General features: G+C 37.4%; 4 long non-coding RNA genes across 4 annotated transcripts; 1 reads left to right on the forward strand and 3 right to left on the reverse strand.

The window, feature by feature from the left end:
• Window positions 1–6,102: 6,102 nt before the first annotated feature.
• On the reverse strand, window positions 6,103–10,319 carry LOC139977339 (uncharacterized). The gene is made up of 3 exons (XR_011796503.1): window positions 9,792–10,319; window positions 8,782–8,996; window positions 6,103–6,864 (listed from the first exon to the last, which is right to left on the reverse strand). It is a non-coding gene; the product is annotated as an uncharacterized lncRNA (long non-coding RNA).
• Window positions 10,320–10,786: 467 nt separating this feature from the next.
• Window positions 10,787–13,261, reverse strand: LOC139977340 (uncharacterized). The gene is made up of 3 exons (XR_011796504.1): window positions 12,888–13,261; window positions 12,404–12,469; window positions 10,787–12,064 (listed from the first exon to the last, which is right to left on the reverse strand). It is a non-coding gene; the product is annotated as an uncharacterized lncRNA (long non-coding RNA).
• A 180-nt stretch (window positions 13,262–13,441) lies between these two features.
• LOC139977338 (uncharacterized) lies at window positions 13,442–16,578 on the forward strand. Its single transcript, XR_011796502.1, has 3 exons — window positions 13,442–13,979; window positions 15,120–15,346; window positions 15,685–16,578. It is a non-coding gene; the product is annotated as an uncharacterized lncRNA (long non-coding RNA).
• Window positions 16,579–16,580: 2 nt separating this feature from the next.
• On the reverse strand, window positions 16,581–20,963 carry LOC139977341 (uncharacterized). Its single transcript, XR_011796505.1, has 3 exons — window positions 20,704–20,963; window positions 18,670–18,729; window positions 16,581–17,612 (listed from the first exon to the last, which is right to left on the reverse strand). It is a non-coding gene; the product is annotated as an uncharacterized lncRNA (long non-coding RNA).
• Between the last annotated feature and the right edge of the window lie 5,637 nt (window positions 20,964–26,600).

The raw sequence follows: 26,600 nt of genomic DNA on the forward strand, positions 1-26,600 counted from the left end.
TTAAATGTCAAATGTCAAAGGTAATGAATTAGGTGAGTTTAAAGCTCATTCACTTCTCAATTGATAGGTGTATGATGATTGATGTGCCTCCAAAGTGATCACTTCATAATGGTCATATATCTCAATTTTGAGATGAGATCTGCTAGTCTGTGGATTGTCTATACTTGTTGTAATCGTTACATGTGCTTAATTAGTAATTGATCTAAATGGTAAAGAAGCCTTTGGAGCAATCTTCTTGATCCTCATTTTGCCCATCATGAAATCACCAGAAATATCATTAAATTATCAGTCTGCCTTATCAACGCGTGCAAGTAATGACAATAAGTCACAATGAAAATGTTCTGATTTAAATGCAGTAAACAATAAACTCCGATTAACAAAGATTATACTAACTTGGTCAAAATCACAAAGGATATCGAAGTCATGTTGAAGCTAGTGGTATGAAATATTATTAAAAATAGCATTTAATATGATAACTATCAGAGGAGTAATAACAATGAAGTATGTTTAACATGAACATTCGGAAAAGAAAGTCACAAAGCCATTTTCACGACTTGGATGGAATAGCCTACATTGGCTACTCTTCTTTGCGATATTCACATTAAACGACAGTAAAGGAGAAAAACAATTTTTTTCATCTTTCTGCAGTATGGTCGTCAAAAAATTATATAAAGAAGGTAGTAGGAAATGAAACTTTATCAGGACATTGTCGCACTCTGTAGGCGCGTGTTGTAGTATGGTTGTTAGGTGCCTGTTGACTATTGTAATATAATGTAACATGAAATTAATTATAGCATTCCGTTGTAAGCAACCACTAACACAACAGTATAGGTTTCTGTACCAGATACGGACATAAATACCAGAGTGGGTGTATATATATATTTGTCATCACCAGAGTATTTAATGAGGATATCTATGTTTACTGCACTAAAACCTACTAATAAACTCGTTGTTTGTCACAAAAGAATTGTAGCAAATATATATTTTAATTTGATAAGGGATGTTTAGACTATGACACTGATTTTATAGCACTACTTTTTATGTCTCACGAAACAGAGAGTTGTCTAGTTTTACCGAATAATGCGTTAACGTTCATCGAGCATGAATTATACAAGTACAAATATCGATGATGGAACGGATGATGGAACGGATTCGAAAAGTAATTTACTGTGATGGACTCGAAGAAAAAACACACTAATGTATAATATGTTGATGTTATATGTTTATGGAACGGAATTCGAAAAGGAAAATACGTTCATGTACTCAGATTAAAAGCACTCGTGTAATAATGTTTGTATGTTAAACGTTTATTGAACGGAATTCGAAAAGTAATATACCTTAAAGTACTCAGACATTATACACTGATGTCATAATGTTTGGATGTTATATAATTATTTACCTAGAAATGAAAATAAAAAATGCTTTGATGTTTTAAGATTCGTGAAATAATGTTTTAATGGTATATGTTTATAGAACGGAATTCAAAAAGGAAATTAATTTTGATGTACTCAGATTAAAACACGAATGTCATATAGTTTGGATGTTTTATGTTAATTTAACTGGAATGGAAAAGGTAAGTGCTTTGATGTATTATTATAAAAACATGAGTGTAATAATGGTTGGATGTTATACGTTTATGGAACGTATTTTAAAAAAATAATTTACTTTAAAGTACTGAGACATAAAACACTGATGTCATTTAGTTTGGATGTTACATGTGTATTTAACTGAAATGGAAAAGGAAAGTGCGTTGATGCATTAAGATTAAAAACATTCGTGAAATAATGTGTTAATGGCATATGTTTATATAACGAAATTCGAAAAGGAAATTAATTTTGATGTAATTAGATTAAACCGCTAATGTTATAATGTTTGGATGTTATATATTTATGTAACTGGAATGGAAAAGGAAAGTGCTTTGATGTATTACGATTGAAAACATTAGTGTAATAATGTTTCGATGGTATATGTTTATAGAACGGAATTCGAAAAGGAAATTAATTTTGATGTACTCAGACTAAAAACACTAATGTTATATAGTTAGGATGTTATACGTTTATTTAACTGAAATTTTTAAAGGAAGTGCTTGGATGTTTTAACAATAAATACGCTCGTGTAATAATGTTTTGATGTTATATGTATAAGGAACGGAATTAAAGAAAAAGGCAGTATTTTGATGAACTTGGATTAAAAACTCTTATGTAATACTGTTTGTATGTTATATGTTCAGCGGCGGATCCAATGGGTGGTTCAGAGGGGCCGGACCCCCTTTTTAGGAGTAAAAATACTTATACCCTAAACTGCTGACGTTTGTAGGAAGGTGCACCATCCATCAGTGATCAGAGGTTTATTCCTGAAGTTGGGTGGTAGCCTGTTAGATATATTAAAATATGCATTCGTTACATACAGTACGTCTTTCTTTCTTACTTTGCATCACATATATTCGTTCATTCATTTGCTTGGTGAACAAAAAAATAAACAAAAAAATGTAAGAACAACATTTTAAATCATCTTAACAATAATAATAATAATAACAATACACAATAAAAATCAAATCATTTCAAATGTGTTCTGTTTTTTTATCCAAAATAGACACTTCAACCTCAATTACAAACTTGAATTTACGTAAAAATGATATGTCACCGGGAGGAACCCCTTTATGTTTACAAATAAATATAAAATGTTTGGCATAGAAAATTCTCCTTCTTTTGTTACCCCAAAATTCACAGTGAATAACTCCATCTCACGGGTCTCTCTTAAACCTTTACCACAAATGTTTTAATAGAATTTGTTAACCAACAACAGTTCCAAACTAAATGTTCAAATGTTTTGTATTCCAAACCACAAAAAGAACAAAGAGGAGTATCTTTAATACGAAACAAAAATTCATTCGTTCCAATAATTCTCTGCGAATAACAAAACTAAATATACTGAATTTTAGCCTCCCGCACTACAATGAAAAGAAGAGGGGAAAAAATAAAACTCCAACTAAAATTTCTACAAGAAAACTTTTCTTCCCATTTTGTTTTGATGAAATTAGAAACAACATACATTTTTTAAGAGACTGGTCTATACACAAAAATGTTTGCACTCTGTGTTAGAGAACATGTTAATAGACAACGCTCATGAAAATTTAAACCTTCTTTTTTCCCTAAATTTACCCTCCAACTAACATGAATCGCTGAAATTATACCAATTATGTCTGAATTACCAGGACATTAATTATATTTATTCATTAATAAAACCTCGATATACGAGAATATGGCCATTCCGCCTAAAAAAGTCACCAATGTAACACGCATTATTTTGCTTTAAAGCATCGAAGTAAATAATACAGTTATCAATTCTAATTAAACTATTATTTAATACACATTGATTAACATAATCCCATTCAGGAATGGAAAAATTAAACTCTGCCCAGGCATCACAAATTAAAATAGTACACATATTGCTAAAAGGGTAGGGTGACACATCCTTCATGAAACCTCTCCCATTCGGCACTTCCAGCCTCATTCCTGCCTTCGGTGCGGTACTCATTGGACCCCCTTTTTTTTGAAAACTCGGATCGTACTTGGTTTAGAAACTCTCGTTTAATAGTGCTTTGGTGTTATATGTTTATGGAATGGAGTTCAATAAAAAAAAATATTTTGACGTTACATATTTAGGGAACGGAATTCAAAAAGGTAAACCCTACGATGATGTCAGATGAGACCATTCGTGTAATAATGATAGTGTTATGTTGGGGTGCTCCGGCTCAATTATTTCAGGGCTCAATTATTAAATAGGTAGAACATCAGATAAAGAGAAACTCCAGACATAGATATTATTGTAGAATATAAAGTTTATTTCTTCGGAGACAATTTTGTTGCTGGAGTGCATATGCAGAATAGTGTATCTGAACTGCACTTTCTTAAGTCTGAAATGCTAGTCCTTTCATTCTAAAAATACTACGGTGTTTAAGTCATTAAAAATTCCGAGAAGAGGCGATAACCTCTTTGTGACATAGGCTGAAATATTTACTTCTAATAACTAAGTCTCATAGAAAAGGGCTATGACTAACCACATTTTTAACACATGAGATGCAACAGGTTGTCATATGTGGGCAGGCATGAGGATTTCATGGAATTAGGACAAAGGGGGCTTGTATGACTATAATGTGGGTGAGGAATGAATAAGTTCAGGAACAGGAAGCAAGTTGTTACTCTTAATACAAAGAGGCATGAAAGCACACGCTTAAAGTGATACAATGATGATAATACTTCATACTACATTACAATAGGATATGATATGTTTATGGAGTAGAATAAGCATGTCAAATAAACAATGATTTAGTACATGCACTGAATATTATGAAATGGAATAAAAAGAAGGTATAACATCAAAGCATAATCGGACTGAAGACACAGTGCCTCAGTTATGTATATGTTTATGAAATGAATTGGAATTAAGCACAAACTTGTCTTGAACATATTCATATTTACGACGATATAGTATCAGTGTTTACATTTTATAAGTAATATTCAACTGACAATTAAGGTTTAAGAAGGTTTTGTGTTAATGTGTTATCATGTGTTTCCTATGTCGAATGAAATTAAGAGCAATATTTAATTGTTTTATAGCATATGTATCAATAATAGTGATTGAACGTCCTATTTAACACAACTTTCCAAATAAGTATGTTCAAATTAAATGCTGTCTTGTATAATAGCTTCTAATGTTGTATGTTAATGGAATGGAATAGAATGAAAAACATTAATTCAGTAGAGAAATAATATGAAGATGCGGTCACATTTATAATATGTTATATGTTTCGGTCTCCTGCGCCAAATGGTTAGTTGGAATATAAAGTATAATGAAAGAATGAATACAGCATTAAACATAGCTTGCTCAGTGTTTTGTTTACAACAGATTTATTGAACATAATGAAGAAATATATTAACTCTTGAGTACATGCTACCGCTCCGTCTCATGTTTATGTCTCGGTATAGTATACAGTTACCGCAAAGAATGAAAAAAAAAACAACCATTGTACATATACTTCATACTTAAGACGGTCTTTCGTTTGTATACTACTGTGGTAAGTATTACAAATTTGAAAGACTTACAACTAGAAAGATGTTCAGAAATGAAGACGATCCAAGGCTTTGTATTTATGTAGTCAATGATGTCGCTGTGTCGTTTTAAACATAAACACAAAATTAAAATTAAATCTAGTTATTTTTATGCTAACATCAATCAATCTTCCCCAGTTTCAACAAACTTTATATTAACTTGAAATCCTTCATACTTCATTTAATGATTGGTTCTTGGCGTTCATAACTACTAGTTTTGCCCCTACCAAAAGGGTTACTTCGCTGCGCAGTCGCTGCGACTTCGCTGCGAAGGAATTCCTTCGCTACAAGACTTCGCAGTACTTCACTTTTACTGTGACTTTGCCGTAACTTCGCGACAGCAGAAATATTACTTCGCCGCAGGGTTTTGCTCCTGCGACTAGTCACAGCAACATCGCAGCAAAGGAATATGACTTCGCAGGAGGCCCATCTTGTTGTAACTGGTCGCAGCTACTTCGCGGCAAGGAAAGTTACTTCGCAGGAAAGGCCTTCTTGTTGCAACCAGTCGCAGCTACTTCGCGGCAAGGAAAGTTACTTCGCAGGAAAGGCCTTCTTGTTGCAACCAGTCGCAGCTACTTCGCGGCAAGGAAAGTTACTTCGCAGGAAAGGCCTTCTTGTTGCAACCAGTCGCAGCTACTTTGCGGCAAGGAAAATTACTTCGCAGGAAAGGCCCTCTTGTTGCAACCAGTCGCAGCTACTTCGCGGCAAGGAAAGTTACTTCGCAGGAAAGGCCTTCTTGTTGCAACCAGTCGCAGCTACTTCGCGGCAAGGAAAGTTACTTTGCAGGACAGGCCTTCTTGTTGCAACCAGTCGCAGATACTTTACGTCAAGAAATAATCACTTTACAGAAAGGTACCATTCCTGCAACTAGTTGTGGGAACTCAAGTTATTACTGCATGATCATGATTCATGGGCAGGTTTCCCTTCTGCAATTAGCTGTATTTACTACACAGTGAGAAAGCTTTCATAGTGCAGCATAATGAAGCTCATACACTGAAAACTTAAATTGGTTCACCGACTAACATAACGTTAGTCCATCTGGTGCCTCTCCCGACTAACATAGCCTTAGTCACTTGCTATACCGACTAATTTATTCCTTAGTCAGTTGGATTTCTTAGTAGGTCATCTTAGTCCGTCAGCTTAGTCGATCAACAATTTCTTAGTCGGTAAATGTATATTAGTCAGTTACATTAATTGGTGACATTAGTCGGTCTTTACCGACTAATTTATATGAGCCACCGACTAGTTTATAGCAGGTTTTACATTAGTCAGGATGGTGCCTCTCCCGACTAACCTTCCTTAGTCGGTATCGACTGACTAGTTGCACTGACTAGAATCACTGAAAGAATTATACCCGACTAGTTTCACTGACTAGCATCACTGAAAGAAAAGAGAGCAGAAGAAACACAAATAATGTGTACGTTGGCAGTATTTATTTCTGATAAAACTTCTGATGTCTACAAAGGCTGACTTTCGACAGATAGAGAAGAAATCACTGTAAACAAAAATCTGAAAATATGATTTTATTCCAACAAAGTTAAGACAAGTTCATGGATCAAACATGAATCGCAAAAGTATAGCACTGCACAATAATGCAAAGTTGAATCTTGGGCAAGGGTTCCTCATGACTTTCGTTTTAAAGTGGTACCCCAAATCGACACCAGTTAAGTCTTCACGAACAAAGAGTGTTTCTCTTAACTACAAATGGCCTCCCACTTGTCTTCAGGAAGCCAAAATCTGCACCATTATTGACCTGTGAACAGAAAATATGATATACGTGTAAGCGCAGATACAGATATAGCACATGATAACTCACATTATCATAAACATACATTTACATTAAAATTTTATAACATATTGGGAGGTATACATTTAAATCTAGGTCCCTCAAATTATAAGCCAGGAATAGCAGCTTTACCAAATAATTATTAGCTTTGAACAGCATAACACCAAGTTATTTTTCAAAGCTTAATAATTATGTTAATCATGTTAATAATGATCCCAATAGACCGGGAGCCCAGCGGGTTTGGTTAGCTGGGAAGGTAACCAATTGCCTTGTACATCACAATGTTCACAGTGCATTCCTGTATATGAAACCAGACGACTGGCAACCGACTGTGGTGAGTGTGGCTGGGAGAGCAATTTTAAAGTCACCTGATAGCTAACCTAGATCAGTTTTCATGGTAACACATCAAAGTAAGTACAATGTGTCAGGTATGGCCCCAAGAGCAACAAATGGCTATTGCCAGTAATTACTGGTGGTGGGGTACCCCTGCCAGTGATCTATAATTGACCCCTCAAGGACCTAGGTCAGCTCATGAGGTAACCACTTGAAACCTACTGGAAAATGTTGGTTAGGACTTCAGATACAACTGATGGGCATTGCCAGTAATTTTTATTGGTGGGGTACCCCTGCCAGTAGACCCCCAAAATGCCCATCTCCCATTGACCTAGATGAGCTCATGATGTAACCAGTTGAAAACTACTGGAAAATTGTATCACTTCATATGTAAGGGATGGGCATTTCCAGTAATTTATATTGGGGGGGGGTACCCCTGCCAGTAGACCCCCAAAATGCCCATTCCCTCATTGACCTAGGTCAGCTCATGAGATAACCAGTTGAAAAATTACTGGAAATGATAGGTATCACTTCATATGTAAGGGATGGGCATTTCTAGTCATTTACATTGGTGGGGTAACCCTGCCAGTAGACCCCCAAAATGCCCATCCCCCATTGACCTAGATTAGCTCATGAGGTAACCAGTTGAAAACTACTGTAAAATGATTGGCAGGACACTATATGTAAGGGATGGGCATTGCCAGTAATTTTATTGGTGGGGTACCCCTGCCAGTAGACCCCCAAAATGCCCCCCCCCCCTCATTGATCTAGGTCAGCTCATGATTTAACCAGTTGAAAACTACTGGAAAATGATTGACAGGATTCTATATGTAAGGGATGGGCGAACTCTGGCAGTGGTGGCCCACCAATATAAAATACTGGAAATGCCCATCCTTACATATGAAGTGATACCTATCATTTTCCTGTAGGTTTCAACTGGTCAAATCATGAGCTCACCTAGGTCAATGAGGGGATGGGCATATTGGGGGTCCACTGGCAGGGGTACCCCACCAATAAAAATTACTGGCAATGCCCATCCCTTTTATCTGAAGTCCTAACCAACATTTTCCAGTAGGTTTCAAGTGGTTACCTCATGAGCTGACCTAGGTCAGCCGTGAGGGGTCAATTGTTGATCACTGGCAGGGGTACCCCACCACCAATAATTACTGGCGATGGCCATTTGTTGCTCTTGGGGCCATACATGACACATTGTTCTTACTTTGATGTGGTTACCATGAAAGCTGATCTAGGTTAGCTATTACAGGGTAGGTGACTTTAAATTGCTCTCCCAGCCACATCCACCACAGTCGGTTTGCCAGTCGTCAGGTTTCATATACAGGAATGCATTGTGAACATTGTGATGTACCAGGCAATTGGTTACCTTCCCAGCTAACCAAACCCTCTGGACTCCCGCTCTACAGATCAGTGAAAATTTGACCAAACTTATGAAGCTTGCACGTAAATGATATACTAGACTGTTTTTTTTTTAAAACAGGTTATGAAAAGTATCTTTAATATCATTAAACAGTTGGGTACAATAATTAAACTCACTCTTCCATCTTTTTTCTCTATGGTACTTGTTCCTTTGCTTTTTGGACTCTTGGATAAACTCTTTTGTTCTGCGAAGGGTACCAATATATCATCTTAAAACATGTCTTTAAGCCATATATAACACAGTTCTCCTCTTCTGTTGTTGCCTCCACACTGGTGTCGTACATCACAGGAAACCTCACCCTTGACTTAGATATTTGGCTTTTCAATTCCTGCTGGAAAAAAAAAACAGCAAAGTATTCATCATTTGAAAAAGAACAAAAAAAAGTTGTCACCACAAAGTTATGTGAGATTTGCTTCCACTATAGTCTCAAAAAACAATCCCAAAGTTTGAAGCAGACTGTATAAAGCTGAAAATTTGAACGAGAGTGTCATCACCATTGCAACCAGAATCAAATGCCCAGAATACAGAGATAATAAAACATGGGCTAAATCTTTGTTTGTTTTTATGATCTTTAATAATATAAAATTTTAGAAACAGAAATGCACTGAGCCAACTTATTTATAGGCATAATCGTTTTTAGTTGCTATTTTGCTTGCTCACATAACAAGCCTGTTTAGACCTAGGCTAGAGGAGAATCAGTACTTTGTTACACTAAGTTTGTCTTTCGGTCGTTTTGATTTAGTCTTACTAGTAGTACTAAAGTATATAATGGACCGGCGAAGACTAGAGAATACCCAGAGTTTTAGGAACTGCGTTAAACTGTATGATCTGATCAATTATTTACGTCAATGAGTTTCATTCAATCTAGGATCAAAAAGAGAAAACTAATTAATCTTAACCTTTAAACTTTGCTACTAAACAGATATGCTTGAATTACAAATAAATGTCAAAAAACATCATAATCTACGAATCGATGCATATACATAAACAGAATAATTTGAATTCGCGCAAGTGAACCCTGCACTACATTGGACAGAAGAAAAAAAACGTGCAATTAGACCAAACTAAACATACTAAATTTTCCGTTACTTCTACATAAAATATCAATACAAATACAACAACTTACTCTTTTGGCAGTATACTAAAAGCACATGTTATAATAACTTCAGACTATCAAGCTTTCCTGAGAAAAAACGGTTAATACTTCTTACAGTAAACAAGTCGACCGTGAAGGAATGTCGCAATTGTTTCCTGGGTGTGACCGGAAATTAAATACTAAAAAATGATAAACTATTGAGACTTATAGTTCCAGCATTTGTTTGGGAATAAATTAGAAGATTATGTGCCACTGTTCAATCTAGCCCAATACACACATAACACATTGTTAATTGGTGTTTAGAATGCACACTTTAGTGTTGAGAATGCACTGCAGTACCCAATAGAAGCCTATAGGCTACTCACTGTCATTGCACTTGTGTATTGCGAAACGCCAGCGTGACAACAGTAGCGTTACAACGGTAGCGTTACACTAACCATAATACAGTACTAGTGCCAGTGGCCTAACAATTAACTTTAATTTTACCTTCAAGTTAAAGGAATAACAGGTAGGCCGACGATGGCAGTTAATACCTCCATTCTACTAAAGACCTTCTTGGGTGATTTACGGTTGAAAGTTGCTTAGAGTGATCGTATGGAACTATGCCAAGTCCAGCAAGCTGCCGTTGCCTCTCGGTTTCCAATTTGAAGTGAATCGAAGTGGTCCGTCATACATTAGTCCGTCGACACCGACTAAGCTACGATTATGGCGTAAATCGGGTGTCCGTATCGGTCTTAGTCCATGGGTTAAAATACCTTAGTCCGTCGCCACCAACTAAGCTGCGATTATATTTTCCTTAGTCAGTGTAAACTGACTAAGAAGCAGCGATGAAACGAAGATTTTTGGTAGTCCGTGTGCATTGGCTAACGTTACAGACTAATTTAACGTTAGTCCGTGGCAATATTGACTAGTTTATTTTTTCAGTGTAGTGCAGGGGTTCTGCAGTTAACTTATCTTTACAACAAGGAGAAACTTACATACAATCTTACAGACTCAAACTCTACACAAACCAAACAGATATCATACATTTTTTAGGATTTCTTTTTATTGGTTTCAATTAAAGAGCCATCATCTTTTAAATGTTTTAACTTTTCCTATAGGAATAGAAAATATGTGGTACCACTGAACAAACTGTAATGGTTACAACATGAGGAGAGGCACATTAGAGATTATGATTTCTGTACTTTAATTCAAATAGGTTACTGTAACATCAAGGCTTATAGATCAGCAATTAAAAAATTACTGATCTTTTCATTTCTTTTAATTCGTACAGGAAACCCACAAATAACACTAAGCAATGCAAATTATTAAATCTTTAGAATCTTAAAAGTAATCTCAAAACTCTGAGAACAAAACTCAGGAAGATTCTTATTCATTATTCTACCAAACTTCACTGTAGTTTCTGTTAATCAATTTATAGGTTTGAGTTAATAGGTTTAAAATGTTAATCAGGTTCTTAAAATTTGGAAAGTCACTGAGAAACAATCCATATATAGTTCCCTTAAATCTATGCTGAATTTTATCTACAAAACCAGGATGCTGAAACAAGTTTTGAATTTGAGGCTCTAGTGTTACATTGAGGAATTTGTTCTTCTCAAAGTCAATTGTCATCCTGCATATATTACAGTACGTTGGTCTGGCCATCTTCAACAGAGCTAAAACAGGACCCACAGTAATAATACTTTTGCACTGGTGAATCTGCCTTTTCAAAATAGTTCTTAAACTTATATTTAGACTACCAATGGCAGAGTGAGTTTCCATACAATGGAGACTAATTAGTGCTAGCATATCAGACAGCTGGACATCAGTGATGGAATGCGTAGTTGCAAATGTGAGTATCAGTAGAAGACTTGTTTATACGTCATCCAATATCCTCTATAGATGTATGATGAACCACTCCTGGACTCTGTCTCTGACTCTTCATCATCTTCCAAAGGTGAAGCATCACAGGTATCATCGGGCTCACCCAACGTATCCTCCCACTTATCAGAAATGTGACCATCTTGGTCAAGAGTTGCCTGCCAGTTTGTAATGTTCATTAGTTCACTTACTTCCATTGCTAAAGGTAGATGATGGGTGGATAATTGTTGTGGGACTTTCATCAGTGCACTGATAATCTGGCTGCAAGCTCTCAACAAAGGATGATGAGCCACCTTCAGTATGGCCAGCCATATAAAATTCAGATAAGGCTGGAGTAAAAGCTACTGACTGAACATTGGATGAAGCTGGTATTTCTCTTCTACGTGGTTGGTTGTACCAAGTAGGCCTAAGTTGGCCTCTGAAATCAGGAGTAACACTGGGCTCTGAAAATAATATATGAAATGAAGTTAATCCCTGTCAAATTTAAATAATGCAATGGGGTGTCACATTATATGCGCAATGAAGTGTCAATGTTCAGCTTAATTTTGACATGACGCAACTATCCTGGGGGTCTGAGGTGCATCATACAGTTGATAGGTGCATTAGGCCTAATAGCAGGCACCACATGTTATGATTAAAACGCAGAGTTTATTGACTGAGACATAAAGCCAGGGCTAAGGTTGTGAATTCATGCTGTTTAATCTAGCATGTCATGTCTGCAGGGGGGGGGGGGCAGGCTAATTTCAATTGCTGACTAGGCTTTGTATAGGAATTGTACTCACCAATATTTGTTTGCTGGAAATAGTTTGCTGTAAGTTCATTCCGAGTCGTTGATTTTTTGAGTAGATCTACAGGGAAAAAAGGGTACAATGACACTAGGTGTAGGCACAGACATAATTAATCAGCATATGCAGCCAATGGATACTACTTTAATCTTTAATTATTAGAGTTAGTAAAATACTCTTAGACCTAGGCTACTACTTACAAGCATTGTAGTACCACTACTAAGCCTCACCCTAACTGTAGCAAAACATAGACTTGACCCGCATAGGCTATAGGCTATTTCTGTATCGATACTCTCCTACACTGACTGTGCATGAAGGCATATAGTAGCCTCACTCATAAGCCCCCCTACTAACTACTAGTAGTACTACCAGTACAACACTAGCCTAGATTGAGCGTTACTAGAATTAGTATTCAAGTAGTTCGATGGGATCGTTATTACTTGGCTTGGCATCTCCAAATAAAAAATGATTAACCACTTACTCCATCATGTATATCAATCGAATGCTGCAGCCTGCCGGGAATGATAGTAAAATAAATATAGACCGAGTAGTGACTGTACTAATACTGTAGTATAGTGAGTGTAAAATTATTTTTCACGTCTCGTGCAACTGCTCATGATACTTCTACCAGCACAGGAACTTCGACGACTGTTGTGTAAATTTGAAGTAAACAAGTCTACACAACAGGTTACTGTTTTATTTTGTCCATACAATCATATAGGTTGGCTGGTTTCAACCAGGTTTAAGTACGCAGTAATAAGTTGCTAGAAAGGATCTGATAAAAGGTGATAGACTTACAACATCTCGTACAGTTTGACAAAGGGATACTGAATTGAGTTGGTTTTAATGTCTGGATGCGTGATTCCTTTAAAAATTTGTACTCCATTTCATTCATTTTTCATCAACACGATCGAATTTACATCATAACCAACAACGTAAAAATGTACAAATTGAGACAGATGTTGTCTATTAAAATGATTGGCCAATCAGAAACTGCGAACGCTTTCGATTGCGTAACAATCCATCTTTCAAATACAATACCGGCTGTATCGACATTCATATTCTCTAGCTCTTTCGACTTTTAGGTTTCTTACATGAATTCTTTATTAAAATTTTTTACGAAATACTCAATACTTTGGACCATTGTTCTGTGGAATATATTTATATTTTTGAACAGAAATCGAGATTTTCTGTGACTTGGTTAACGTTTTTACTTTGCTAAGTTTTCACGTTACCTGACTGAGTAGCCTAACTTAAACTTAGTGCGTAGGTTACTGTTAGTATTGGTGTTAGTAACGAAGCAAACCTAATCCAGCCTTCTTGCTTTTGCATAACTCTTAACGTCGAAAAAAATGCAATTTTTAAAAGACGAAGTGGATACAATTGCTAGGGATCTTGGGCTGCCATCTTCGCTTGGAGGTGATTGCTAGCATATCTGCCTTTTCTGGTTGATAGACAGTCAATTTGGTGTAGCTAATGGATGACGAGGGACAAATCTCAATGGCCTTTGGGGGAAAATTCCGGGCATTTTATACAGCTTCAGAAACATATGATGCATCGTTTGCTTATGGTGGTAAGTTCCAGTAAGCTAAAGGATATAAATCGACTATAGCCTTGCTAAGCCTAGGCAGTATAGTTAAGCATATTTTAGCAGAACACAGAGTAGGCTAGGCCTAGGCGGCATGCATCACTATTATCACTTCAGGGACTCTTTTAGAGTATTTCAGTGCAAAGAATCCTGAAGTTAACTTTAAATGTTAAAGCCTATAGCATGTCTGCTTGGAATGTAATTTGCCCATGTCTAAAGGGGTATAACTAAGCTACTGTAACTAGTTGGTTAAATTCGCTATCAATCTAAGTTCCAGTTCCAAACAAACCAGCCAGTGAACTTTTTAATTGGAACCATGGTTCAACCACAGACATAGCACAAAACAATTGAGTCTGTACTGTCTTTATATGACAGATGTGAAATGGGATAAATATGCTACAGTATGCCAAATATTGAAACTGTGTGTTCCTCTAAGAATGATGTGAAGATATTGCCTGTGTTTCTGTTGTGGTGGACCCTAGAGAGTGATTAAATATAGATAGTATGATTCACAATACTTAGATCCAATACGTTTTTTTTTTAAGTTAAATTGAAGTTTGCAAACTGAGCACTTAAGTTTTCTTCAAATGTAAATGAAAATATCTCACAGAAAGAGAAAGTTCTTCAGTGGTTTCCTGATATCCGCAAAGTGCGCAAATTTTCTCTGAACATCTTCTTTGAATAGCCATTCAATCTTCGCCGATCTTCCTTGAATAGCCAGTTATAAGCCAAACACAAGTTTGGCGTATTTATTATCTTGCATATTTAATGAGTCAAGAGCACCAAATGTGAAAGCCCCAATTGTTGATATCTGAAACTAGAATGACCTGTATGCATGGAGTACCCACCCTCAGGATCACTCCATTTTTAAGGGAAGGCTGGCACTTGAGTTTTGATCAAGCTAACACGTCATGACATAGATATCAGTGAGAACAGATCAACAGATTCTGCTCATAATTCTCTTGCTATATTTCTTAACAGAACTTGGGTTGATGAGTGTTAGGGTTGAGGCGTGTTTAAGTGTCCAGAAGTGATATTCCAAAAATGCCATGAATAATATGTTTAATTTGCAGAGATCCAGATTGCTTCTAATCAGTTTGTTGTTATTTTTTTTCTTTCTTTTAGGTCATTTTGAGTGATAGGGAGGATGCATCACCACATTTGGAGAGACTTGTCAACTGCAATGTTGCCATACCAGCTGCTTGGCATAGTACCCTTCTCTCCAAGTCTCAAATCTGAGGCTTTTCTTGTAAAGAAAATGATGGACGGTTTCTTCGAGCCGCAAGATATGTCACAGGGGAACAATTCATCCGTGGTAAAGCTGTTTCCCCTGCAGATGGAAGCTATTAGATGTAAGTTAGCAGAATTCCCACATATTTTAAAGGAGGTTAGGTAGTTGAAGAAAAAAAACATTTGACATAAATTCTGTACAGCTTCCTCCCAAATCAGCTGTAAATATACATAATGCAAATATTTCCTGTGAAACTGGTACTTCAGTTTCCTTGCTTGTATAAGGAAGGATCTGGAGAGTAATGGCTAAGCATAGAGAAAAGACTTATAATTACTCTCAAATTTCATATCCACAATGAAAAAATTCAGCAATTCCATGAGTATTGAATAATGATAAATTGAAGAGGATACTTATTGGTATTTGTCATTAACCTGAGGGAAATTTGCCTTTCTTCTCCAGTGTATGGTGGCAGTGTACTGAAGATCTATGCTGATGTCACATAGGCAATCAACATCAAGTGCAGCAGAGCCAGGAGACTGATGAAGAAACTGAAGTGATGCTGACATGTTGGGGATAATGGGAGGGGGGGGGCAGAGGTAAATTAGAGTAGACAGTAATAATATAAGAAGTTTTACAATTAACAGTATAGAACTAAAAATAAAGTACAGTAGTTTAGACCTACAAAGTTCTTCTGTCTTATATTTGTTGCAAGCACCTCTCCAGGAAAGTCGCCGCAAGCCCCTTTCCTTGCGAAGTCGCAGCAAGCTCCTTTCCTGCGAAGTAGCCGCAATCCCCTTTCCTGCGAAGTCGCCACAAGCCTCTCTCCTGCGAAGTCGCCACAAGCCTCTCTCCTGCGAAGTCGCCGCAGGCCCCTTTCCGGCAAAGTCACCGCAACCCCCTCTCCGGCGAAGTCGCCACAAGCCTCATTTGCATGTGAAAAGTGAAGTCGCGGCGAGGTCGCTGCAAGCCTCTCTCCGGCGAAGTCGCCGCAAGCCCCTTTCCTGCGAAGTCGCCGCAGGCCCCTTTCCGGCGAAGTCACCGCAACCCCCTTTCTGGCGAAGTCGCCACAAGCCTCATTTGCATGTGAAAAGTGAAGTCGCGGCGAGGTCGCTGCAAGCCTCTCTCCAGCGAAGTCGCTGCAAGCCCCTTTCCTGCGAAGTCGCCGCAAGCCCCTCTCCTGCGAAGTCGCCGCAGGCCCCTTTCCGGCGAAGTCACCGCAACCCCCTCTCCGGCGAAGTCGCGACAAGCCTCATTTGCATGTGAAAAGTGAAGTCGCAGCGACTGCGCTGCAACTAGTTGCTGCGAAGTCGCTGCAACTGGTCGCGGCAAGGGCCTTTTTTCGACAGGGGTATCCTTATAAAACGCCTCTTTAACATAAACCAATAAACTGGTATTTTCCCTGTTACTATTAAATTAAACCTACGGCAGATGTTGATATATAACGCTCGTGTATAATACTTCAAGTCCCTAATGAAAGCAAGCGACCACATGAGAGCGCGGCAAAAGCAATCTGCCGGCACCGGGGATCGAACCCAGGAACCAAAATACCTCTCGCACTGCAAGTAAAGTGAACAACCACTTCGCCACGGCAGCTGTTGATATATAATGCTAGTGTAAAACACTGATGTCATTTTATGCATTAATTTCCTTCTGTTTATTTGAAGTTTGATTCGTCATTAATTTTAATCATAGCTAAAAATTATACATTAAACCTTTACGACTGAATCTAAGTAAAAAAAATATCTTATTAATATAAAACCATAAAGATTCATGCTTACTCTTTGATATCTTCAGTAAATATCTTTCACTGTGTCAATATTAGTCTATAAAGCTCTCATCTTAAACGAATTATATCAAACAGTTTAGTAATTTTGCGATATTTTTTATTAATTGCAAGTCTAAAGGGTATGTTGTTGACATGTTTGCTGATCGGATACAGCAAAACTTGAATGCATGACTCACAAATCGTCAGTTTTGTTTCGCGCCTTTTGTCTATCTATGTAAAAATAATTCTGGCAGGAACCAGAAAAGACTGACGGGCATACGATTTATACTCATAGTCTTACTATTGTCAACGTGTGGTGATACTTACACCAACATCCACAGTATGAAGAGCAAGGACGCGTTCTGGATGCGGTAAGACAAACGAAAACAGAATCGTTTCTCCATGGTGTCTTTAACCAGCTGATCTATATTAAAATCAAACAGACCCCTATTATTCTTTTATGCCTCCCTATAATCCACACACGAAGAACAACTACAATATTGGTCTTCATTTCCACACCAGAGAAAATTTGAGCAACAGTTTTCGAGACACTTCGCCACCAGACCATTTGGTGCTAGGAAATCTCCCCCGCATCGATGGTCATCACGCCAATACTGATTGTCTGTTGAGGAAACGGAACACCTCTGATATGACATTTTCCCTTAGATGTCTTCATGTTATCAATACTATGTAAACAAATAATGCTTGCAATATGATCGCTCAATAAAATGAAACGTCAACTTTGTAGAAGGCTAGAATACTTCTCTAAGAGCCATGGTTCTAAAGTCATATTTAATATAGGTTTTGTTAAATTGTGCTACACAACTTATCTTCATTACTCTACTGCTTCCATCTGCACATCGGAATATGCCATTTAGTTTATTTAATACTTAATTACATTGTTCCACTTCATAAGATTTAACAAGAACCACCAGATATTTTGTTTTCATTGAAATAATAAACTGATTGTTTGTAATTAGTAATTTCAGTTTGTATGATACAAAGTGATATGTTCTCAGTCTTATAGTGTACTTCATTGACACAGATCGTTCCGTTTTATTTCAGTTACACACTTCAGTTACACACCCAAACATATACTTCAGTTACACACCCAAACACCCACTTCAGTTACACACCCAAACACCCACTTCAGTTACACACCCAAACACCCGCTTCAGTTACACCCAAACACCCACTTCAGTTACACACAGGTACACACTGTTGTGCTGTAGTAAAGCACAACACAATCTACATTGATTACAAAGCCCATTGCTTGCATATAAAACCAATTACCTGAGTTTCTACATTACTAGCTCAGCATCTTTATAATAGAGCATTATAATCACAAATGTATTAAAAGTTATCACTTTTGACAAATGTACATCCTCAATATACTGGTAAAAGTTCAATCTATTGTTAAAATGGTAATGTAAGTATATTTAAAGCAAAAGGGCTGACACAATTCTGAAGTAGTTTAAGGATTAATCGATTCCTCTTCTAGTCAGGCAAGTTGTCTTGTTTTGTTAAATTGTATTGCTTTGAGTTTACATGTATAGTCATACGTGTCAGTACTGGAGATTTTGGTACAAGAAAATGTATATGCGTTGGTTCATTTTACCAACAAAAAGTTAACAATTTAGTTTCAGTCATTTATTAATTCTATGAATACGAACGCTTACCAGCATTTGATGATTCATGATTCGAACATGCAAAAGTCTTGACTCTTACATCTCCTCCAGCTGAAGAAAGCAATAAAAAAATGAGTATTGTGGAGTAAATGTCCAGGATGAAAGGGAGTTGCAAGCATTATCACAATTTAATCAGTGCAAGTCAATGCGCTAGATTCATTGATGGGGTCATCAGGTAATTCATCAAGGCATCATCAAGGCATCATCAAGGCAAACATTACATTAGCCAGGAAAGAGCTCTTTTCCCAACACTATTATAAACTGGTGCTATGCCGAGTGGATAAAGGCGCTGGCATTTGAAGCAATGATGCTTAGCAATCGGGAGGTTCCGGGTTTGATACCCGGCCGGGTCATAATAAGGTGTGTTCTTCATCCAAAAGCAATCTACGGTTTTACCATCTGAAATGAAGTTCATAATTGAAAAGATTCCAAATTTGAGTTAAAATGTTGAATTGGAAGCCACCCGATGTGTAAGTTATATTCCATTAGCTCTTGTGGGCTTCTCCCACATTATTGGTCGCTAAGGCGTCGTAAAAGCTAATGACCATTATACTGTTATTAACTACATATACTCCAGGTCCGTGTACATGATCATGTATGTCCTGGTAAGTTTACTAAAGACATGGACCATTTATTTGTTATTGAACATCGTCCTGGAGGGAGAGGCTGGTGTTATAAATAAAGAGTGTTTAATAAGATCGATGCAACATGTGACTATCTTGTGCAATTATATGAACATATCGATTCTAGAATTAACGTCCGCGCAGCACGAAAACCGTTCTCTACCCTATGTATGTGCTAATTTACGTCTTCAACAACACAAAAAGAAAAATTTTACTGTTGTAAAGACTGTCATATCTATCACTCGATATTTTGCAACGATATTTTAAACCATATATGGAATGATACGTTAACCAATTACATAATTGTTAGTAACATACACAAATATTCTACAATATATAACATCTTCCGGCAATATATGTTTTTCTGTCTCATTTCTCAAGTTTATCTGTATGAACGTGATTGTTAATAGAAAACAAATATACACTATATTCTGGGTAATCATTTTAAACATATCGCTCACCTAATGGTGGCATCATTATGTAATAAATGTTAATGTGTTTAGTGATAACAGTTATTTTCATTACGGCACAATTAATAAATTAAAAATTTGCAAAACAATTTAGAAAGGAAACTTTCTCAAGATATTGGGAAATAATATTAATGTGGAACCAATACAATAAATTTTCAGTACACATTCTGAATTAACGCATTCTGATATTTGTCTACGAAACATTCCGTGCATGAATAATTGCGGTGAATTACGAAGAAGCCGAACGATGACGTATATCATATTTCCTTGCTTTTCAAATGGTTTCGACGAGTCTTTCATTACAAACATATCGATGATATTCAGAGACAATTGTCTACAACTTGTCTAACTCTGGTTACAACATATTCTACATAGATAAGGTCCACACTATTGGAATATATAATTGGAAAACCAACTAAACATCGGAGAAAATCAAGGCCTATGGGGTCTATGAAGAGCAGTGGATTCCTATTGATATGGGTCATCGGTCTCTGTCTAATTGCCCGACTGGTCAGTCGACCCATTTTTGAAAGACGATGTTCCTACAATCCAAAAAGGCTGTGTAAATTCCTTTGAAATGTAATAGTGTATTGAACGATACTGTTGGTAAAATCGTTAATAAAACTATATAATTGGAATAGTAGGTGATACGTTCAAAATCATGTTTTCTATCAATATACAAAATGTGAAATCACACTGAAGGTACTAAAAGGCAAGAACATGTAAAACCATTTCAAACAGTAAAGAAAACGTTAAATTTACTATAAAAACGTTAAATCTGAACCATGTATAGTTTTAAAATAGTAGAATACACTTACATGCCGCCTCCTCTCCCCCTCCCCCGTTATCTGAGAACGATCAGATCGGTTCCATCGATAAAAAATTAGCAAAATGTAACTTATGAATCAAAAGATGTGATAGATTAGACGTACCTTGTAGAACTTTAAAACGTGTCAAGATGACCAATCCAACAATTGCCAAAATTTTGAAACACGTCATTCTAGCGCATCGTTGCATTAAGCGGAATAACACGCTTAACGTTTGATCATCGTCTAAACGTTGTATAACACACGAAACATGTTGTACACTATGTACAATATAACTTTACCACAGTCATTCATAAATATACTTTGTCCATGTTGACAAATCATATCTTCCCAATAACGTATATCAAAAGTTACTCTGCTATTTTTAATTTTTTTTTTTTTAACAATTGACTAAAAGCAATTTTGTCCATTGAACGTGCGGCGATCAATAATTTGCCTCTTGTTAAACGAAATCATATCTTTCATCAGGTTCGAGAGCATTTAATTTATAGAGCTACAAGCGCAACCAGACACACTTTAAACAGTTATTGACTTATTACCCATTTCTGTACAGATACTTAACAAAATAGCAATTATTTAATGTGTAATATTTAACATTACTGCAATAGGTGTTTAGTAAGAAAATCGAATCCGTTAGGGATACCACACACTTGTGTGTGCGTTATATAATGAGCAAAGGTTTTGGTTAGGTGAAATATGTTTTATTTACATATTTTCTCATGGGTGAGGAATGAAGGGGGAGGGAGAAAAACGAGCAATAAAAACATTATTACATTAAAGCTGGACAAAATAAATGCACCGTGTTCCTTATTAATGGTTACTATTTCGTTTAACTCGTTTACGCCGCAACGAGAAATTGAAATGCCAACCTAGGTAATAATTAAACGTAAAACTAAATGTTAAAGATACATACTAGAGATAATGATCTTTGACGTCGAGGCTCATCAAGAAATGTGACTTAGTTGTTTTGTTGAGGCAACGGATCATGAGCCAGTCAGCTCACAGTAAGCAATATGAAGGAAGGAGACGTAAACTTATGTGGCCCTAAATGAAATTTTCTATACTGTCACGTACATTCTCTGGTTGGTGAGCTTTCAGAAGCTGTGCATGACAGAAGAGATTCTCAGCACAAAACAATGGCAATGAAGACAACATACAGGTGGCCATGTTACAACAGTACCCTCTATTCAAACTTCATGGTATACACACGTTAAAAAATACGTGCTTGTAACTGCTAACTCTTACATGTCGGTTACTTATATTATGCATACTGAAATTAATTCTGACGAAACGTTTTGAAAACACAATGCAACGCAGCATCTCCCTAGTGTACCACTTGACGTCCTACCTATCATATAAAACGGCGTGAACACAATTTTCTAAGCAAATATTAACACAGTGCGAGAACTAAAGAAACACGATCATAGATTCAACAACGCCGTGACCTGTCTTAAATACACTTAGAGTGTAAGTACATAGGTTATTAAGAAATTGAGTTAACTTTGCTTAAACCCACGGGATACAATATGGCACATCTAGCATTTAGTGCGATTCAAAACTACATAAAAATAATATTTTACATATCTACAACATTAGCCAACATAACAGTAATAATAAAAATATCACTATAACAGGTCGAGATGATACGTATGGGAGATAATACATGTGTATTTAAGGTGTTGCCAGATGTTGTCTTAATAATCAATTAACCCCTTATACTGCGACCTTACAATATATTTCCTTGTAGTAAGCTCGACGGTTTTAGGTCTAGCGCGAGTCTCGTAAATATGAGCAAGACACACATTTGCAGTGTTACATATTTATTCCATGATATAGCTCCTAGATTTCTCTTAGATGACTCTAGTAAAGATAACTGTCTGACATGATAAGATGACCAAATATGATCATGACAACAGAGATGATGGTTCAATCTGCAACTTTAGCAAACATAAGACAAACATTATATAAAAGTTATGATTACATACTTCAGTTTAGTAATCCTCAAAACCACTCTATTACAGTAAATCACTATAAATACACCAGTAATAACGTCACGTGGCATAACATCAAGCGCAATGGGGTACAGCTACAATAAATATCCTAGCCATACATATAGTACAACAATAACAAGCCAGCCTGTACATTCAGCGTGAAGTCACCGCACCGAAAATATATAGAACCAATTCATAGCGAATAAGACTTCCACGAACAAGTCGCTTTTTCAATCAACTGTAGGACTTAACAATTACTCATAAATGATTTCTTATGCCCCGTATTAGGATATAAATAATGAAGCTTACTAACTTGAGCTGTCTATATGAACGTAAGGCTGTCTGTTGTCAACGTGTCTCATGCTAGGAAATTGCTAGTTGCAACACGAACAAACCCTTCTCTTTGTGGGAACGCTCTGCCCTAACACCGGATGCCGTATTGTCGCAAGAGGTTTGTCGACGCTCAGCAGCTTCATACCAGCTTTGATCACGCCGGCACAACATTGAGTTTGCAGTAAATACAATGCCAGGTGCGAAGTAGTTGATGTTAAAAAGCTTCACCATGCTCATTAACCTGTCTGTATTCTGTGGGTGTTTTTATCCTTCTGTTACTGTTACTTGTCATTTAGCCTCTGAAGAAGATCCTGCTAGGATCGAAACGTAAGGCCAACTTACTGTTACACACGATGTTAAAAAGCAAAAGTCTTTTTTGATATTGAGTGACTAACGTATATTTCTCATGTTAGAATTAACTTGCAACTTTAAAGGTTCTTTTGTTACTGACTTTCGTTTTCGGTAAAGTTTGAACACTAGGACTTTACAATAGTTTACTATCAATCATTTCTTGGAAGACAACGGCCTATACGTCAATATCTCCAGCCCTTTCGTGAAGGATTATATGGCTTTCTTAGCACATCATGCAAGGTAAGTCTTAAAGAGAACTTAATTTACTTCGTGCTTCTTTTTGCTACCATCACTTCTTGTAAGAATATTTCTTTTCTATATTTTGTACGTATATTTGAATATTCTTCCTAACAGAGGTCGCTTAGTTATCGAGAATATAGTTATCGTTGATCCAATCATATCGTAAACTAAACATTGCACTAAAGTTTGAGGAAACGATTTAGCATATGTTATTTCACTTACAGTCTCCTTGCTGTCATCTATACATGGTAGCCCCCTGCTTATAGATAATACTGTCAAGTGTTTTTCATAGTCGGTTTTGGTTTCAGCATCAACAAAGTGAATTGCATTGTTCCGAAGGAAACAATTTCTTTGTGCTGTAAAGAGCTGATTAAATAACCATTTATAGTTTTGAGCATTACATTTTGTCTTAAAGAATTTTGGTAGTCGTAATACACTTGGCATGTGTTTATTGAAGTGTATACCACTGATAACGCTTTGACTTGTATCACTGTATACCGAAATCATCAGGCTGAAAGTAATACTTAAAAGACCCGGATGACATTAACATCGTGGAAGACCCGGGTGCAAGGGCGGCGGAAGCACTTTTCATCTGGGGGGGGGGGGGGGCACCGACATCAAAGGGCACTTTGCAGAAATTCGATTGGACCGATGCAGCCTTATATTTAGTACCCTTTATAACTCTTATTGTATTATCTTATTTGCGTATACACATCACTCCATCAACGCCCCCCCCCCCTCAAGGAAAATATGCATACTAGCACTGCAATATCCAATGTGCAAATTGGGAAACAAGGAACAAGTTTTCTTTTGAGACAAAATGAGGTAAAATCATGCTAGTTGCTAACACTGGCGGATCCAAGGGGGGCCAACGGGGGCCATGCCCCACCCCCCCCCAAAGGTGAGCCAAAAAGTGTTTCCGAACGTCCGCTGAATCATATGATTGGAAATTTAAAAAATCGAGAGGAATAGCAGTGGTAGACTAGTCTAAACCTTTACGTTTTCTGGTTTAAAATTAAATGTATGAGCATGAGGATTTACAGTTTATCACCATTTTGCAGTTACAGGCTGGTTGTAAGAAATTTATAACCTATGAAAAATAAAAAAAATTGAGAAAGATGATCCCAACTTTGTTTTATAAATATTTTAGAAAATTACACCTGGGAAACATTTTTTAGAAGTAAATTAACATCACCATTGTACACTTTTGTCGCACCAAATTGCATCTGAGGCAGCGGCGTAACGCCTATGGGCTCGGACGGGGCAAACCCAGGGGCCCCCGACCAAAGGGGGCCCCCGCTGCACTGATGTACAGAACTTAGAAGAGGGGTACCCTTTTTTTCTTTTCTTTTTGAAACGGCACGTTTTCGTTGGAAAAGGAACTATAAACGAGACAATGGACATATTTTTCTGTGTGACCTTAGTACCTACTCAAAGCTGTTATCGGCTGTGGTCCTATTTATTACACTTCCAGTCACAGTGGCGACCGCAGAAAGATCATTCTCCAAGTTGAAGCTAATCAAGACTTACCTACGTTCAACCATTTCTCAAGATCGGCTGGATTCGCTGGCTATCCTTTCCATCGAGAGCGAGGAGGCATGGTCACTTGATATAGATGGACTAATCGATATGTTTGCTGACAAGAAGGCCAGGCTCAGTAAATTCAAGCTCTAGCCTTTCCAAGTTCTCGGGAACTTGGATACCATTTGTCCACAGGAGTTACGCCACGGGTGGAAATATACATGTTGATGTTAATTGGACATTGGTCGTTTGGTCTTATTGTCCTTTCAATCTCTTAATGTATTCTAGCTTTGCAACACAGTATTTTCATGTTCCCAGTATGACAGACAAGGCGGACCAAAAATGTGTCTATGAACGCAGATTTTCCCCAAAATCTCAGTCGATAAAATCACCACGAAATGTTCCATATACGGCTTAGATTGCACCAGAGAGCTTGTAGAACCCCAGAGCTTCCAGGGCCCTAAGGCGGGCCCTGGACCCACGCCTTTGGGACTTCGCGCTCCGCGCTCGTGATGTGCGCTCCGCGCATATCGGTTGATTCTCCGCAGCAGCCAGGGGGGCCCTTCCTTCCTTGGACCCAGGGGCACCCAGACTCATCGTTACGCCGCTGATCTGAGGGCATTCAGCAATAGAAAAATTTCCACCCCCTCCCCTTACACCCCTCCCCCATATTACTCTAACGCCACTTTGGCCCCTCCCAAACAAAGGCCCTGGATCCGCCAGTGGTTGCTAATGTAGGAATCCTCCGAATTAGAGTTTATTTCTTGTTAATATCTTAACAAATTCTTTCCATTCGAAATAGCTTGAGTTTGACTCACAGAAATTCATTAAAAGTCATGGGCGTAGCCAGGATTTGCAAAGTTGTGTGCATGACTATCTGAGCGGAGCGCCACCATCAGTTGGCGCGGAGCGTACAAGAAAATTTTTGGTTTACAAACCCCTCAGATGGCCGGAAACGGCCCTTCCCGAGTGTTCATTCTGGTTCCCTGGCCTCTTGCTAACTTGAGACACCTCAATTTTTATGTAGAAAAAGGGCACATTTTTAACCTGAGGAAAAGTGGGGGACACGTGCCCCCTGTGCCCCCCGGTTCCGCCGCCCTTGCCCGGGTGACTTTTAAATCGTGAGATTGGTTGTCCTAATAACTTCATGAAAGTTCAAATCCTTTAATAAACTTTTACAATGTCCTACTTCTTTGATGCAGCAAACAACTCGACCGTCTTGATAGTAATTCCAAAAGGAGGAATTATTTCTCTCGAATGTCAACTTATCTCGAAACTTGATACTTTGGTATGGAATCGCAACGGACATATACTGGCCACATACAGTGATAACTCATTCAGGGATAACGACGACGTTACTTCTGTAGAAATTGACACTGATCGTTCAACGTCTTACTTAAAGAAACTCTCTGCTGAATTACAAGACGCTGGTAACTATTGTTGTATCCAATACCACCACCACAGTAACACATGGATCCGTCGAATACCACATTCCAAATCTTCATTCAAAGTAATTTATTCAAGTATTCTACAACCGTTCGTATTTTGGTCAATTGTCAGTACAAT

This window comes from Apostichopus japonicus, chromosome 12 (assembly GCF_037975245.1).
Source record: "Apostichopus japonicus isolate 1M-3 chromosome 12, ASM3797524v1, whole genome shotgun sequence".
NCBI lineage: Eukaryota > Metazoa > Echinodermata > Holothuroidea > Aspidochirotida > Stichopodidae > Apostichopus > Apostichopus japonicus.